Below are 15,329 nucleotides of genomic sequence, written 5' to 3'. Positions count from 1 at the left end.
CCGGTTTATATAGACACTTGAGGGGCTAGGGTTACACAGAGTCGGTTACAAGGGAGGAGATATACATATCCGAATTGCCAAGCTTGCCTTCCACGCAAAGGAGAGTCCCATCCGGACACAGGACGAAGTCTTCAATCTTGTATCTTCATAGTCCAATAGTCCGACCAAAGTATATAGTCTAGCTGTCCAGGGACCCCCTAATCCAGGACTCCCTCCGTAGCCCCTGAACCATGCTTCAACGGCGACAAGTTCGGCGCGCAGATTGTCTTCGGCACTGCAAGGCGGGTTCCTCCTCCGAATACTCCATAGAAGATTTTGAACACAAGGATAGTGTCCGACTCTGCAAAACAAATTCCACATACCACCGTAGAGAGTATAATATTTCCACAAATCTAATCTGCTGACAACTTTTCATAACGTGACATCATGCCATGGCCCCGGTTATTATTCGAACCGTTTTTCTCAACCAGCTACTGCACATATTGTGAGGCGGTTTTCTTGGCACGTCTTGTCGAAGTAGAGATTGTGTCCCCTTATCACGGGATTCTCATCAATACGGGTGTGGGTAACCCAACCGCACCATCAATCACGACACTTGGGGAATAAGGGAGTTTTACCAGGCAAGTGGGGAGGTGCATGGTTTCTTCCGCCCATATAAAGGGGTAACGGTTCCGCCTTTTTACCCACGCCTTCTTCTCTCCTACCCATCCATTCTTGCGCATTCGAGCTCCAGCGCCCAAGGTCGCATTTTCTCTGAAGAACCACTCCAAATATGTTCATAGTGGGAGGCATGTGGATGGCCTCTACCGTCCGGAAGAAGGACATCAAGAAACTTCGGGAGGCTGGGTATCTAGCCCAGAAAATCGGCCACCGTCTCCCGACGGTGGGACAGATCGTCCCTACCTCGGAACCCCACGAAAGGGTCGTATTCCTCCCTCATTTTATCCATGGGCTAGGGTTTCCCCTCCACCCATTTGTTCACGGCATCATGTATTATTACAGGATCGATTTTCATGATCTATCCCCCAATTCCTTCCTCAACATCTCGACATTCATTGTCGTGTGCGAGGCTTTTCTCCACATCCGACCACACTTCGGCTTATGGATGAAGATCTTTAATGTGAAGCCCAAGGTAGTGGGCGGTCAGCATGCTGAGTGCGGGGGCGCTATGGTGAGCAAGATGCCCAACATCACATGGCCAACATGTACCTTCAATGATTCGTCAGGGAGTGGCAACAGGAGTGGTTTTACATTACTGAGCCGCGAGGCGCGAAGTGGGCCACTGCTCCCGAGTTCTGATCCGGAGCCCCTCTGTGGCTCACGTCCTGGCTCAAGAAGGGCCTGGACTGGTCTTCGTCCGATGAACCGCTGGCGCTCCAAACGCGCGTCAAGGATATGGAAGATAAGAATATCGAACTTGTCAATGTAGTCCAGGTGATGTTAGTCCGTCAGATCCTACCTTATCAACACCGGACTTGCAATCTATGGGAATTCGATCCGGACAAGCACCAGACCCTGCGAGAGCTCTTTGGCTGCTCGCACGAAGACATCTGGAAGGTGCTTTTTAAGCCCGGCAAATCATGGCCAGACTCGGCTGAGTACCGCGGGTACCAACTGTCCCGCCCTGCAAGCTCGGTAAGTTACCATACATTTTATTCACATAACTGAAGGGAAATGCTTAATGTGTTTTACACAACTCTCCTAGGGCTGGACGAAGAAGACGGGCCGGATCCAATGTCCGGCCCTGCTGCCCGAAGAACCGGTCGTCCCACTTCTGACGAATATGTTGGACCCGGCGCCTTACAAGGTGCCGGAGAAGAAGACCGAAAAGGAGGCCAGAAAGACCCGGGGCGGCCTTCGTCACCGTGCCCGACCCGCCTCCGAAGAGGATGAGGAGGAGGAAGACGAATCCCAGTAGGGGGAAGAAAGAAGAGGACGGCGACCGTACACTTGGAGGCCAAGTCGCCTAAAAGGGGAAAACTCTTCTTCCGGAAGAGTCCACTACCGTCGCCGATAGTAGCCCGGCGTGGGATCCTAGGGCCCAGCCCCTAGTGAACTCGTAAGTATATAAAATCCAAACACGTTCATGTGTCCGGAGCCATCATGGCATAGTACTTTAACATGAGACATATTTTTTGTAGTTCGACGGGGTCCCGTTCCAAACAATCCTCATCCAAGGATTTGCTGAGCTCGGATGCTATGGAGAGCGGGACGCCTGCGAAGGCCCCTCCCCCCGAACATGTGATCAACACCGAGGCCTCGTCCCAGAGGGACTCCGTCCAAGGAGGGGCAGCGAAAATCGTGAAGGCGGCGCCTAGAGGTCCAACTTCAGGGGCCGGAGACATTGGGGAGAATATCTCCACAGGAGTCGATGGCGGAGACCATCTTGAATTCGGCCCCCAGCCGAACACAGTTTCAGAGACCAATATGGCTCCAAAATCATGCAGGTGCCCTTCCTTGGCTGGAGAGGGCGTTCCTGTTCCACCGGTGACCTCTGTCCAACCAGAGGCACCAGGTGCTTTATTGGCGGCGCTGAAGAGCGCCTCCATCATTGATGAACACCGTGTCCTTATGGGTGCGGTGATTGAGAAGATTCAGCCCACTGAAAATGGACTGAATGAAGCCTGTATCGACCTTATGAGAGGTTTTGAGGTATGTTCTATACGGTTTCAAAGAGTGTCATAGTATGGATAGTAGCCCCTTATACACTGTCTGGTGAACGAAAGAACCGAACAGAGGATCAAATATATTTTTCATAGGAAGACTCATTTGATGACATCTATCTCTCTTCTTTTGTAAGCAGGCGTCTGTAGCGGCTACTGCCGCTCATACCGTGGAGGTTTCCGGATTGAATCAAAGTCTGGAGCGGGCCGAAGCGGAGCTTGGCCAGTTAAAAAGGCAGTTGGAAGATCAACAAGGTATGCACAAATCTTATTTGCGTTCAGTGCGAATGAATGTTCAGTATGATAGAATATGTGTCATGATTTGCGCCAGGGGTGATGACCGAAGTCGAGGCTCTGAAGAAGGCTGTTGCCGAGGCTGAGGAAAAGGCAGCCACAGAGCAGGCTCTTCGTGAGAAGCATGAGGCCAAGGTTGTGGAAGCTAGGCGAGAGCTCCAAGAGGCCATGAAAAAATGTGAGACCCTGGAGCAGAGTTTAACGGATAAAGAATCCGAACTCACCAGGGCTCATCTGGCTGTGTGCGATGCCCGTGGGAAAACCTGAGACGCCCTGCAGGAGATCCAAGAGGCGAGGGAGATCACGGCGGGTAAGGTGTTTTTCCATGTAAACCAAGTATTTCAGGAGAAAATTATGCTTTATAATTTTAAGTTCGGATTTCTCCAGGGGTATTTGCGGAACTTCCTTGCAGCATATCATATGCCGCCCAATTCTACCGAGCCGAAGAGGGGAATACTATGGATAAGCTCTTCTGGTCGCAGTATCTGGCACCGAATTATCCGGTGCCTTTTACCGATCAACTGAAACAGCTGATCGAACTGCATAAGGCGGCCGAACTAGCCATGAAGGATTTGATTATCTGGCTATGGCCCGCCGAGCCGATTCCAGGTAGCTACTTCGGGCTCGTGAAGCGGCTTGTTAGTGCCTGCCCTCGAGTTGACGTCATCAAGTGGTCGGTCTGCATAGAAGGTGCACGAATGGCCTTTGCCCGTGCAAAGGTGCACTGGGGGAAGATGGATGCTGAAAAGCTGATGACCGAGGGACTGCTAGAGGGAAAGGAGTACAGCAAGCCCGAATTGTATTATGAAAGTGTCATGAAAGGATCCTGCCTTGCGGTGGAGCAATGCACCAAGGACATTGTATTTCCATGAATATAGTCATGTTGTCCTTTGTAATGTGTGAACAAGGTCATTTCTATTATTTATTGCCTGTTATAAAAGTTTACCCTCTTGCACGGCCGTTTTATATATTAAACCTGAGAATTGGCCAATCGTCGGCTTCTGCCCCCTCGTAAGAAATACGGTGGTGTTCGTGATAAACCTGATCACTCTTTACCCCAGTGTTGGATCCTTTGAAGGAGGTGTTCAGCACAACGAACCAGGCAATCAGACTATAGGGATTTATCATTCTCACTTAGCCATAGGAGCATTAGGAAGGTAGGCGCAGCCCCTGGTGTTCGGAAGACCGCACGAGGGGCCCTATAGGCACCTGATCGGAAGAAGAACGGATCCATCGCACGCAGCATTGGTTATGGCATTATGCGGGAGAAATCCTTCAAGATTTTACAACCTCTCGAATAGCTGACCAGCTCTCGCCGTATCATGAGAGTCAGTTTTCGGCTTTCTCTACTGAGGTGCTCGTCTGGAAGAACCGGGACACAATCGCAGTAGTTCTCCCTGTGCCGCCTTAGCCGATATAGAAGGACATAAGGCGGCAAAACATGGGAGCCGGGCAAACCCAACATTTGACCCAAGACATGATTCGAAGCTGATGCATATAATGCTATAAGTTCGGGGTGCCGAACTTCCGTGAAGGTGTTCGGACTTTATTGCCGTATTATGGGTAAAACGAAGCCCCTGGCAAAGGCATATCGCGGTGTACGGATGCCACTTAACAAAAGAGTTTCAATAAGAAATAATAGCAAATAAGCGTCATATGAATCCACATGTTGTATTTGAATAATACGTCGAAGCGTATGATTACAGGTAATGAGATAAAAAGGGGAATATGACTATGGAACCTGCTGGGACCGGGGAGGAAGAAGATGTGTGCAGATCCAGAGTATAGTCGGATGGACGTTGCGAGGAATATCTAAAGATTCCCTTGTGCGTTCGAGCTGTTACCATGTCACCGGCCCCGGTCTGCGCAAAGGTGAGCCTGCAAAGGAAATGTAAGAAATATTTGTGTGCCGGAGAGCGGTTGAGCCGCGATATGTGGCATGTTCTGGACTTCGCCGGAATGTTTAGTTGGGCCCTGGATGATCCGGGTTATCCTGCCGTGAAGTAGTTTGGACTACTTTGAATGTGTCCGGGGTTTTAGCCATCGACTGAAGATTTGACTAAAAGGTGCCCTCCATTGCTTCTGCTGTTAAAGCGACGGCGTACTCTGTGGTACCAAGGGAGAGTTCGGCCTCACCATTAACCGTGATGACGCCGCGCGAACCGGGCATCTTGAGTTTACGATAGGCATAATGTGGCACCGCGTTGAATCGAGCGAACACAGTTCGCCCGAGCAGTGCCTGATAATCAATGCGAAAGGGGACGATGTCGAAGATTAACTCTTCGGCACGGTAATTGTCTGGTGATCCGAAGACTACCTCGAGGGCGATGGAGCCGGTACAGCTAGCCTCCATGCCTGGTATAATACCTCTAAAGGTGGCTTTAGTGGGTTTGATCATCGAATGATCGATGCCCATCTTGCGCACTATGTCCTGGTAAAGCAGATTTAGACTGCTGCCTCCGTCCATAAGGACTCATGTGAGGTGGAACCCATCAATTATTGGGTCAAGGACTAGTGCGGCTGGATTGTCGTGACTGGTGTAGACGGGACGATCCATTTGGTTGAAGGTGATCGGTCCTAGTTTGTATTGCGGGCTGACTGGTTTCGTTAGGTCGACATCACTAAGGGTGTGCATCCGGTCCGGGTTGGGAGTGTGGGTGGAGTTTACCATATTCACCGTTTGGATTTGCTAGAGAGATTTCTTTTGTCCTCCTCTATTCGGTGATCTGGGCTCCTCGTCGTTGTCATCCCTTTGAGACCCCTTATCTTTGTTTTTGGCGCCTAACCTGCCAGCTTGTTTGAAGACCCAACATTCTATGTTGGTATGATTGGCTGGTGTTCCTGGTTTATCATGAATTTGGCATGGACGGTCGAGTATGTGGTCCAAACTAGACGGACCTGAATTGTCATTTTTGAGTGGCCCTTTCCGCTGACCAGACTTGGAGCTATTAAATCCGGCATTGACTGTCGTGTCTTCGACGCTTTCACCATGTTTGCGGCATTTGTGTTTATTGCGCCGTGGTTTGCCGTTGCTATCTCTGACTTTGATTTGCCAGTGTTGCTTGCTGTGTTGTTGCTACGAGCCAAGCAGCTATCCTCGCCCACGCAGAAGCGGGTCATGAGTGTCATGAGGGCTGCCATGGACTTTGGCTTCTCTTGGCCGAGATGTCAGGCGAGCCACTCATCACAGATGTTATGTTTAAAGGCCTCTAGGGCTTCAACATCCCGACAGTCCACAATTTGGTTCTTTTTGGTTAGGAACCGGGTCCAGAATTTCCTGGCTGACTCTCCGGGTTGTTGTGTTATGTGACTCAAATCATCGGCATCCGGTGGTTGCATATATGTGCCTTGGAAGTTATCCATGAATGCGTCTGCCAGGTTCTCCCAACTTCCGATGGAGTTTGCTGGCAAGCTATTCAGCCAATGCCGAGCCGGTCCTTTGAGTTTCAACGGGAGATACTTGATGGCGTGTAGATCATCCCCGCGGGCTATGTGAATGTGGAGGAAGAAATCCTCGATCCATTCCGCGGGGTTAGTCGTACCATCGTATGATTCAATGTTCACGGGTTTAAACCCTTCTAGGAATTCATGATCCATTACTTCATCAGTGAAGCATCGGGGGTGTGCGGCACCTCTATGTCGGGCTATGTCACGATGCAGTTCTTACGAGTCTTGTCTGCTGTGTTCGGCCCAGCCGGATTTGCTTTTGGTATATCTGGCATGACGGTCGTCGCCATGTGTTGGGGCGCGCCCTCGTGATCCGAAGATCGATCTTTTGTGTCCTGCTTTGTTTTCCAATACGTCTCGCAGGTCCTGCGTGTTACCCCGGGCCTTGCTGTTTTTGTTTGACTGGCAACGGGGTGCGGGCTGGACTTCGGGCTTATATGCCACTTTGTCCCGGCCACGAGGTGGCCGGTTTGCCGCATCATACGCTGGAAGCGCAGGCTTTGATGCTTCCTCTTCAAGTTGGGGTAGCAACCTGCGCTTTGGGAAACTTTTGATTGGGCGCTCGAGTTCGTGTTCCTTGGCCGCCAGGACCTCAGTCCATCTATCTGCTAGCAGATATTGCTCAGCTTGAAGTTGTTGTTGCTTTTTCTTCAGGCTTTTTGCTATGGCAATAAGTCGTCGCTTAAAGCGCTCCTGTTCGACGGGATTCTCAGGCACGATAAATTCTTCGTCGCCGAGGCTCACCTCGTCTTTGGAGAGAGGCATGTAGTTGTTATCCTCTGATTCTCCGTCTTCTTCCCATTCCATAGGGCTGGCTTGCCCATCCTCCTGCTCGAAGCCTGGCTGGAGGGGATTGTCTTCGTCTTTGGCACTATTTGCAGCGTTATTGTCTCCTGTGCCGGTATCATTGTTTTTGCTATGGCGGGGCTTAGAGCGGCACCGATGACGCCGGTTCTTGAATTGCTTCTCGGGGGGATTATCCGCTATTGCCTTATTGCCATCGCTTTCTTTGGGGGTGTCCACCATGTATATATCATACGATGAGGTGGCAGTCCGGCGCCCTATGGGCGGTGGTTCCTGTTCGTCTCCCGCATCATCGTCCATACCGTCGATGTCTTCGGAGTCGAAATCGAGCATGTTGGTTAAGTTGTCGACAGTGGCTACTAAGTGGGTGGTGGGTGGGGAACGAATTTCTTCGTCGTCCGCTTCCCACTCGAGCCGAACATAGTTCGGCCAAGGGTCTCCTGACAATGAGAGAGACCGTAATGAGTTTAGTACGTCGCCTAGGGGCGAGTGCTGAAAGATATCCGCGGAGGTGAACTCCATGATCGGTGCCCAATCAGATTGGGTGGGCACGGACGCGAGCGGTTCAGAGTATGTGGCCGGGGACGAATCTAGGTCTCATAGGAGGTGAAGTCAGTATTCCGCTCTATCACCGCTGAGTGTGCGGCCTCCGTGGCGAGGTCCATCCACCCGTCCTCAGACAGCACGATCTGTTCCGGATTGAGGGCCAGAGTAGTTACAGGTGTGATCTCCCAAACATTGTCTGATGGCAGAGCTAAATCATGCTCATCGTGACTATGCGGCCTACCTGACATGGGTTCGAATCCGTCAAAGATCAAGTCTCCGCGGATGTTGGTGGTATAGTTCAAGCTTCCAAACCTGACCTGATGGCCAGGGGCGTAGCTCTCGATCTGCTCCAGATGGCCGAGCGAGTTGGCCCGCAGTACGAAGCCGCCGAATATGAAGATCTGTCTGGGGAGGAAAACCTCACCCTGGATCACATCATTGCCGATGATCGAAGGAGCCATCAAGCCTTATGATGACGACACAGTGGAACTCTCAATGAAAGCACCAATGTCGGTAACAGGAGGCGGGGGACACAATGTTTACACTACAAAAAAAGACACATCCGTGACATTTTGGGCCGAACAAATTTTTTTCTGTCATACATATGACACTTCTATGACGATAATTGTGACAAAACCCGGTATCATCATAGATGTGGTGGGCTCCTACTTCTATGACAAAAAATATGATAGAAAATGGGCTTTTCATCCTGGGCGGGCCGGAGACGCAGCTGCATGACATTCTTTGGGCCGTCCATGACGGAAAAAACCGTGGTAGAAGCGAGGGCGAGGAAAATTTCAGGGAGTTCCCGGTTAGGGTGGGAGGTCGAGGGCCGAGCGATGCGCGCTTCTCACATACATGTACGCGCGTGTGTGCGAGGCATTGGCTCTAACTGAACCCGAGCGAGGCGTTGGGCTCTAACTGAACCCGAGCGATTGCACTGCAGGCTACGCGTTACTGAACTCGAGCGATCGATCGATGGATGTTAACTGAACCCGATCGAGCGATTCCTTCACTACTGCTGCTAACTGAAGCCGATCAATGCTGCCTCTGGATGAACAGTGAGTGTTGCTGGGGGGTTTGGATGAACAGTTCCCGGTGGGGGTGGATGAATAGGACCCCGTGGTGTTGCCTCTGGATGAACAGGACCCCGATCGATCAAGCCGGTTGGGGCTGGATGAACAGGACCCCATGGAGGGCTGGATGAACAGGACCACCCCGTGGAGGGCAGGATGAACAGTAGACGGTGGAGGGCAGGATGAACAGTAGCCCGTGGAGGGGTGGTTGAACAGGAGCTCGTGGAGAGCGCTGGTTGAACAGTAGCCGGTGGAGTAGCGCGCGGTGGAGGCTGGATGAACAGGAGCCCGTGGATGAACAGTCGCAGGTGGAGGCCGGAGGAGGTCGACGGTGGATGAACAGTAGCTCGTGGAGGCTGGAGGGGGTCAACGGTGGAGATGAACAGTATCCCGTGGAGTCTCGTTTTGCGGTACGCCACACCCCTCCCGATGAACAGGACCCCCATTTCGACTGTAGCGCTCCAACACAAGTCCGTTTCCTCCGTTTTGTGGTACGCCACACCCCTCCCAATGAACAGGACCCCCGTTTCGACCATAGGAGGTCCGTTTCCTCCGTTTTGCGGTACGCCAGACCCCTCCCAATCAACAGGACCCCGTTCCGAGCGTAGGAGGTCCGTTTCCTCCGTTGTGCGGTACGCCAGGCCTCGTTTCCATCGCATGTTCCGTCCAAGCCCTCCCGATGAACACGACCATGCATTCCATTCCGACCCAGCCGGTTGGCTCCCACGCGTTCTGTTGCCTCTCGATGAACACGACGCATTCCGTTACCTCCCCATGAACACGACGCATTCCGTTGCCTCCCCATGAACACGACGCATTCTGTTGCCTCCCCATGAACACGACGCATTCTGTTGCCTCCCCATGAACACGACGACGACGCTGTTTCTCCATTTCGACCCAGCCATGTACACGAGCCCTGGTCGTACGTATGCATGAGTAGGCGTTCGAGACCCCGCCCGTATGTACACATACGTGGCCGTATTTTCTTTCTTGCACCCTGGCCGCTGTACGTACGTGTACATGCTATGTGCGCGCCTCTACTACGACACGTGCGCGCCTCTACATCGACCAGTATGTACGTACCCATTCGCGACCAGAATGACAACGCTACGTACGCTTTGACCAGGTGGGTCCCGACTGTCAGGCACTTCCTTGCCTGCGAAGATGTAGCTGGTGGGTCCCAGCAGTCAGGGGGCGAATTGTTTGTTTTTTCCCGGACGCACTTCCTTGCGTGCGAAGATGTAGCTGGTGGGTTCCAGCAATCAGGGGGAAACGTTTTTTCGCGAAATACAGTGGCTCGTCCGGTGGGTCCCAGCTATCAGGTGGAGGAATCATTATTTTTAGCGTAATAAGGAGGCACTTCCTTGCTGCAGCCGTGGACCCAGCTGTCAGCCTCTCCACGTACAGTCCACGTCCGATGGAAGTCGTTCCTTGACCATGTTGACCATGCCGCGCCGAGAGCACCAGGGCGGTGGACGACGGCGAGGCCTAGGAAGGGGATGACACGGAGGCAGGGAAGACTCAGCAGTTGTTTCCCACGCAGAGGGGAGTACGACTGTACGAGGGTTTACTGGTTCGTCTTCCATCGCCGGAGAATAACAACAGGTGTGGGTGAGTAAAGGGATGGCTAGGCCACCGATGGGAGTACGGTCGGGCGGTGAGGCCTGCGCGGCAGCACAGCCGGCCGTGAGGAGGAGGGAGCAGGCAGTATCGTCGGCGCTTGTTTGAGAGGCTGGAGCAGGAAGAGTAGAGATTGAAGAAGCACGACGGCCGTTGGATGCACATCCAACAGTCAGTGCTTGTGCGTCAACCTTTTTTAGGAAAGCCTCAAATATGTGGAAAACAGCATACAGCCCATCTGCCATTATTTCTAATAATTCACAGCCCATTTGCTAATTGTTAAGGTTTTTTTGGAGCCCATATTCTTTTTGTTAGCATTACAGCCCATATTATGGCAACGGTTAAAAAATTATACGAAATTTTGCATATATCGGTGCGGTCCGAACTGTTTTTAATCCCAAAATTTCGACTCACATTCAAACTGATTTTAAAAATAAATGTATATCAATATAAAATCCAACAAATTCTCCACGCATAAAAATTAATGTAATTTAAAATCTTGAAATGAAAAAAAGATATTTGAAACTAATTGCCGGTTTGATGTGTTTTAAAAATGTACATCCCATTGCTCATTACTGATGGGCCATTTTCTCGGCCAGCCGAATGAAAGCTCTCCTCGTCTTGAAATATTTGCAGCCCAACAGGCCTGACAAAGCGACTTACTTGGCAAATCACAAAAAACTGGGCTGTGGCCATGGACCCAGCTGTCAGCCTCTCCACGTACAGTACTCTTCCGATGGAAGTCGTTCCGTGACCACCTTGACCACGCCGCGCGGAGAGCACCACGGCGGTGGACGACGGCGAGGCCTAGGAAGGGGACGACGCAACAGTGGAAGCCCGCGCGGAGAGGACTACGAGGGTGCACTGGTTCGGCTGCGGTGTGAGGCTGCTGTCGCTGCAGGGCCTGGCCAATGTTGGGAATAGTAGGGGGCGGTGAGGCCTCTACGGCAGAACAGCCGGCCACGGGAGGCAGGAGCATGCGGCACGACCGGCGCTGCTTTGGGCGGCTGGAGCAAGAAGACCAGAGGTTGAAGAAGCACTACGGCCGTTGGATGGACATCGTACGGTCACTGGAGCTAGAATCGTTCATATTGACTAAGTTGACAAAGCCCTTCGTCCCCGTCTACTTAGTAGGCCCACAAGTCAGCCTCCCAGCAAGGTGGGTCCCAGCTAGCCGGGGGAGTATTCATTTTTTTGTGCGTAATAAGGAGTCACTTCCGTTGGGTCCGAGCTGACAGCGGGGGGGGGATGTTTTTTTCACAAAATACGGTGGCCCGTCCGGTGGTTCCCAGCAGTCAGGGGGAAACGATATTTTTCGCAAAATACTGGTGGCCCGTCCGGTGGGTCCCCGTTGTTAGGTGGAGCAATAATTATTTTGAACGTAATAAGGATCCACTTCCTTACTGCGGCCATGGACCCAGCTGTCAGCCTCTCCACGTACAGTCCACGTCCGATGGAAGCCGTTCCTTGACCACGTTTATCACGCCGCGCCGAGAGCACCAGGGCGGTGGACGATGGCGTGGCCTAGGAAGGGGACGACGCGGAGCCGGGGAAGACACGACAGTGGATGCCCATGCATAGAGGAGTCCGAGGGTTCACTGGTTCGCTGCGGTGTGAGCACTACTAAAAAAGACACATCCGTGACATTTTGGGCCGAACGAATTTTTTTCTGTCATACATATGACACTTCTTTGACGATAATTGTGACAAAACCCGGTATCATCATAGATGTGGTGGGCTCCTACTTCTATGACAAAAAATCATGACAGAAAATGGGCTTTTCGTCCTGGGTGGGCTGGAGACGCAGCTGCATTACATTCTTTGGGCTGTCCATGACGGAAAAAACCGTGGTAGAAGCGAGGGGGAGGAAAATTTCGGGGAGTTCCCGGTTATGGTGGGAGGTTGGGGGCCGAGCAATGCGCGTTTCTCTCGTACACGTACGCGCATGTGTGCGAGGCGTTGGCTCTAACTGAACCCGAGTGAGGCGTTGGGCTCTAACTGAACCCGAGCGATTGCACTGCAGGCTACGCATTACTGAACCCGAGCGATCGATCGATGGTTGTTAACTGAACCCGATCGAGCGATTCCTTCGCTACTGCTGCTAACTGAAGCCAATCGATGGGATGAACTATGAGCGTTGCGGGGGGGTTTGGATGAACAGTGAGCAGTGGCGTTGCCTCTGGATGAACAGGACCCCCTGGTATGGTGGAGGGCTGGATGAACAGTAGACGGTGGAGGGGTGCCCGTGGTGGGGTGGATGAACAGGACCCCGTGGTGTGGAGGGCTGGATGAACAGTAGACGGTGGAGGGGTGGTTGAAGAGGACCCCGTGGGGTGGAGGGCTGGATGAACAGTAGACGGTGGAGGGGAGCCCGTGGAGGGGTGGTTGAACAGGACCCTATGGTGTGGAGGGCTGGATGAACAGTAGACGGTGGAGGGGTGGTTGAACAGTAGCCGGTGGAGTAGCGCGCGGTGGAGGCTGGATGAACAGGAGTCCATGGAGGCTGGATGAATAGGAGCCCGTGGAGGCTGGAGGAGGTCGACGGTGGAGATGAACAGTATCCCGTGGAGTCCCGTTTTGCGATACGCCACACCCCTCCCGATGAACAGGACCCCCGTTTCGACCATAGCGCTCCAACACAAGTCCGTTTCGTTCGTTTTGCGGTACGCCACACCCCTCCCGATCAACAGGACCCCCGTTTCAACCGTAGGAGGTCCGTTTCCTCCATTTTGCGGTACGCTAGACCCCTCCCAATGAACAGGATCCCATTTTGAACGTGGCCGGTCGAACGCAAGGCCGTTTCCTCCATTCTGCGGTACGCCAGGCCTCGTTTCCATCGCCTGTTCCGTCCAAGCCCTCCCGATGAACACGACGCATTCCGTTGCCTCCCCATGAACACGACGCATTCTGTTGCCTCCCCATGAACACGATGACGACGCTGTTTCTCCGTTCCAACCCAGCCATGTACACGAACCCTGGCCGTACGTATGTGCGAGTAGGCGTTTGAGACCCCCCCCCCCCGTATGTACACATACGTGGCTGTATTTTCTTTCTTGCACCCTGGCCGCTATACGTACATGTAAATGCTACATGCGCGCCTCTACTACGACACATGCACGCCTCTACTATGACACGTGCGTGACTCTACATCGACCAGTATGTACGTACACGTTCGCGACTAGACTGACAACGCTACATACGCTTCGACCAGGTGGGTCCCGACTGTCAGGCACTTCCTTGCCTGCAAAGATGTAGCTGGTGGGTCCTAGCAGTCAGGGGGCGAATCGTTTCTTTTTGCCCGAACGCACATCCTTGCGTCCGAAGATGTAGCTGGTGGGTCCCGGAAGACAGCGTGAAACGTTTTTTTTCGTGAAATACAGTGGCCCGTTCGGTGGGTCCCAGCTGTGAGGTGGAGGAATCATTATTTTCCACGTAATAAGGAGGCACTTCCTTGCTGCGGCCGTGGACCCAGCTGTCAGCCTCTCCACGTACAGTCCACGTCCGATGGAAGTTGTTCCTTGACCACGTTGACCACGCCACACCGAGAGCACCAGGGCAGTGGACGACGGCGAGGCCTAGGAAGGGGGCGACACAGAGGCAGGGAAGACTCGACAGTTGTTTCCACGCGGAGGGGAGTACGACTGTACGAGGGTTTACTGGTTCATCTGCCGTCGCCGGAGAATAACAGCAAGTGTGGGTGAGTGGAGGGATGGCTAGGCCAGTGATGGGAGTACGGTCGGGCGGTGAGGCCTGCGCGGCAGCACAACCGGCCGCGAGGAGGAGGGAGCAGGCAGTCCCGCCGGCGCTTGTTTGAGCGGCTGGAGCAGGAAGAGCAGAGATTGAAGAAGCATGACGGCCGTTGGATGGACATCCAACAGTCAGTGCTTGTGCGTCAACCTTTTTTTTAGGGAAGCCTCAAATCTGTGGAAAACAGCATACAGCCCATCTGCCATTATTTCTAATAATTTACAGCTCATTTGCTAATTCTTAAGGTTTTCTGGAGCCCATATTCTTTTTGTTAGCATTACAGCCCATACTGTGGCAACGGTTAAAAAATTATACGAAATTTTGCATATTTCGGTGCGGTCCAAACTGTTTTTAATCATGAAATTTCGACCCACATTCAAACTGATTTTAAAAATAAATGTATATCAATATAAAATCCAACAAATTCTCCACGCATAAAAATTAATGTAATATAAAATCTTGAAATGAAAAAAAAAGATATTTGAAACTAATTGCCGGTTTGATGTGTTTTAAAAATGTACATCCCATTGCTCATTACTGATGGGCCATTTTCTCGGCCAGCCGAATGAAAGCTCTCCTCGTCTTGAAATATTTGCAGCCCAACAGGCCTGACAAAGCGACTTACTTGGCAAATCACAAAAAAAACTGGGCTATGGCCGTGGACCCAGCTGTCAGCCTCTCCACGTACAGTACTCTTCCGATGGAAGTCGTTCCGTGACCACCTTGACCACGCCGCGCGGAGAGCACCACGGCGGTGGACGACGGCGAGGCCTAGGAAGGGGACGACGCGGCAGTGGAAGCCCGCGTGGAGATGACTACGAGGGTTCACTGGTTCGGCTGCGGTGTGAGGCGGCCGTCGCCGCAGGGCTTGGCCAGCGGTGGTAATAGTAGGGGGCGGTGAGGCCTCTGCGGCAGCACAGCCGGCCACGGGAGGCAGGAGCATGCGACATGACCGGCGCTGCTTTGGGCGGCTGGAGCAAGAAGACCAGAGGTTGAAGAAGCACTACGGCCGTTGGATGGACATCGTACGGTCACTGGAGCTAGAATCGTTCATATTGACTAAGTTGACAAAGCCCTTCGTCCCTGTCAACTTAGTAGGTCCACAAGTCAGCCTCCCAGCAAGGTGGGTCCC

The sequence above is a fragment of the Triticum urartu genome, chromosome 3 (assembly GCF_003073215.2).
Source record: "Triticum urartu cultivar G1812 chromosome 3, Tu2.1, whole genome shotgun sequence".
NCBI classification, from domain to species: domain Eukaryota; kingdom Viridiplantae; phylum Streptophyta; class Magnoliopsida; order Poales; family Poaceae; genus Triticum; species Triticum urartu.
Note: the sequence above shows the minus strand (reverse complement) of the source record.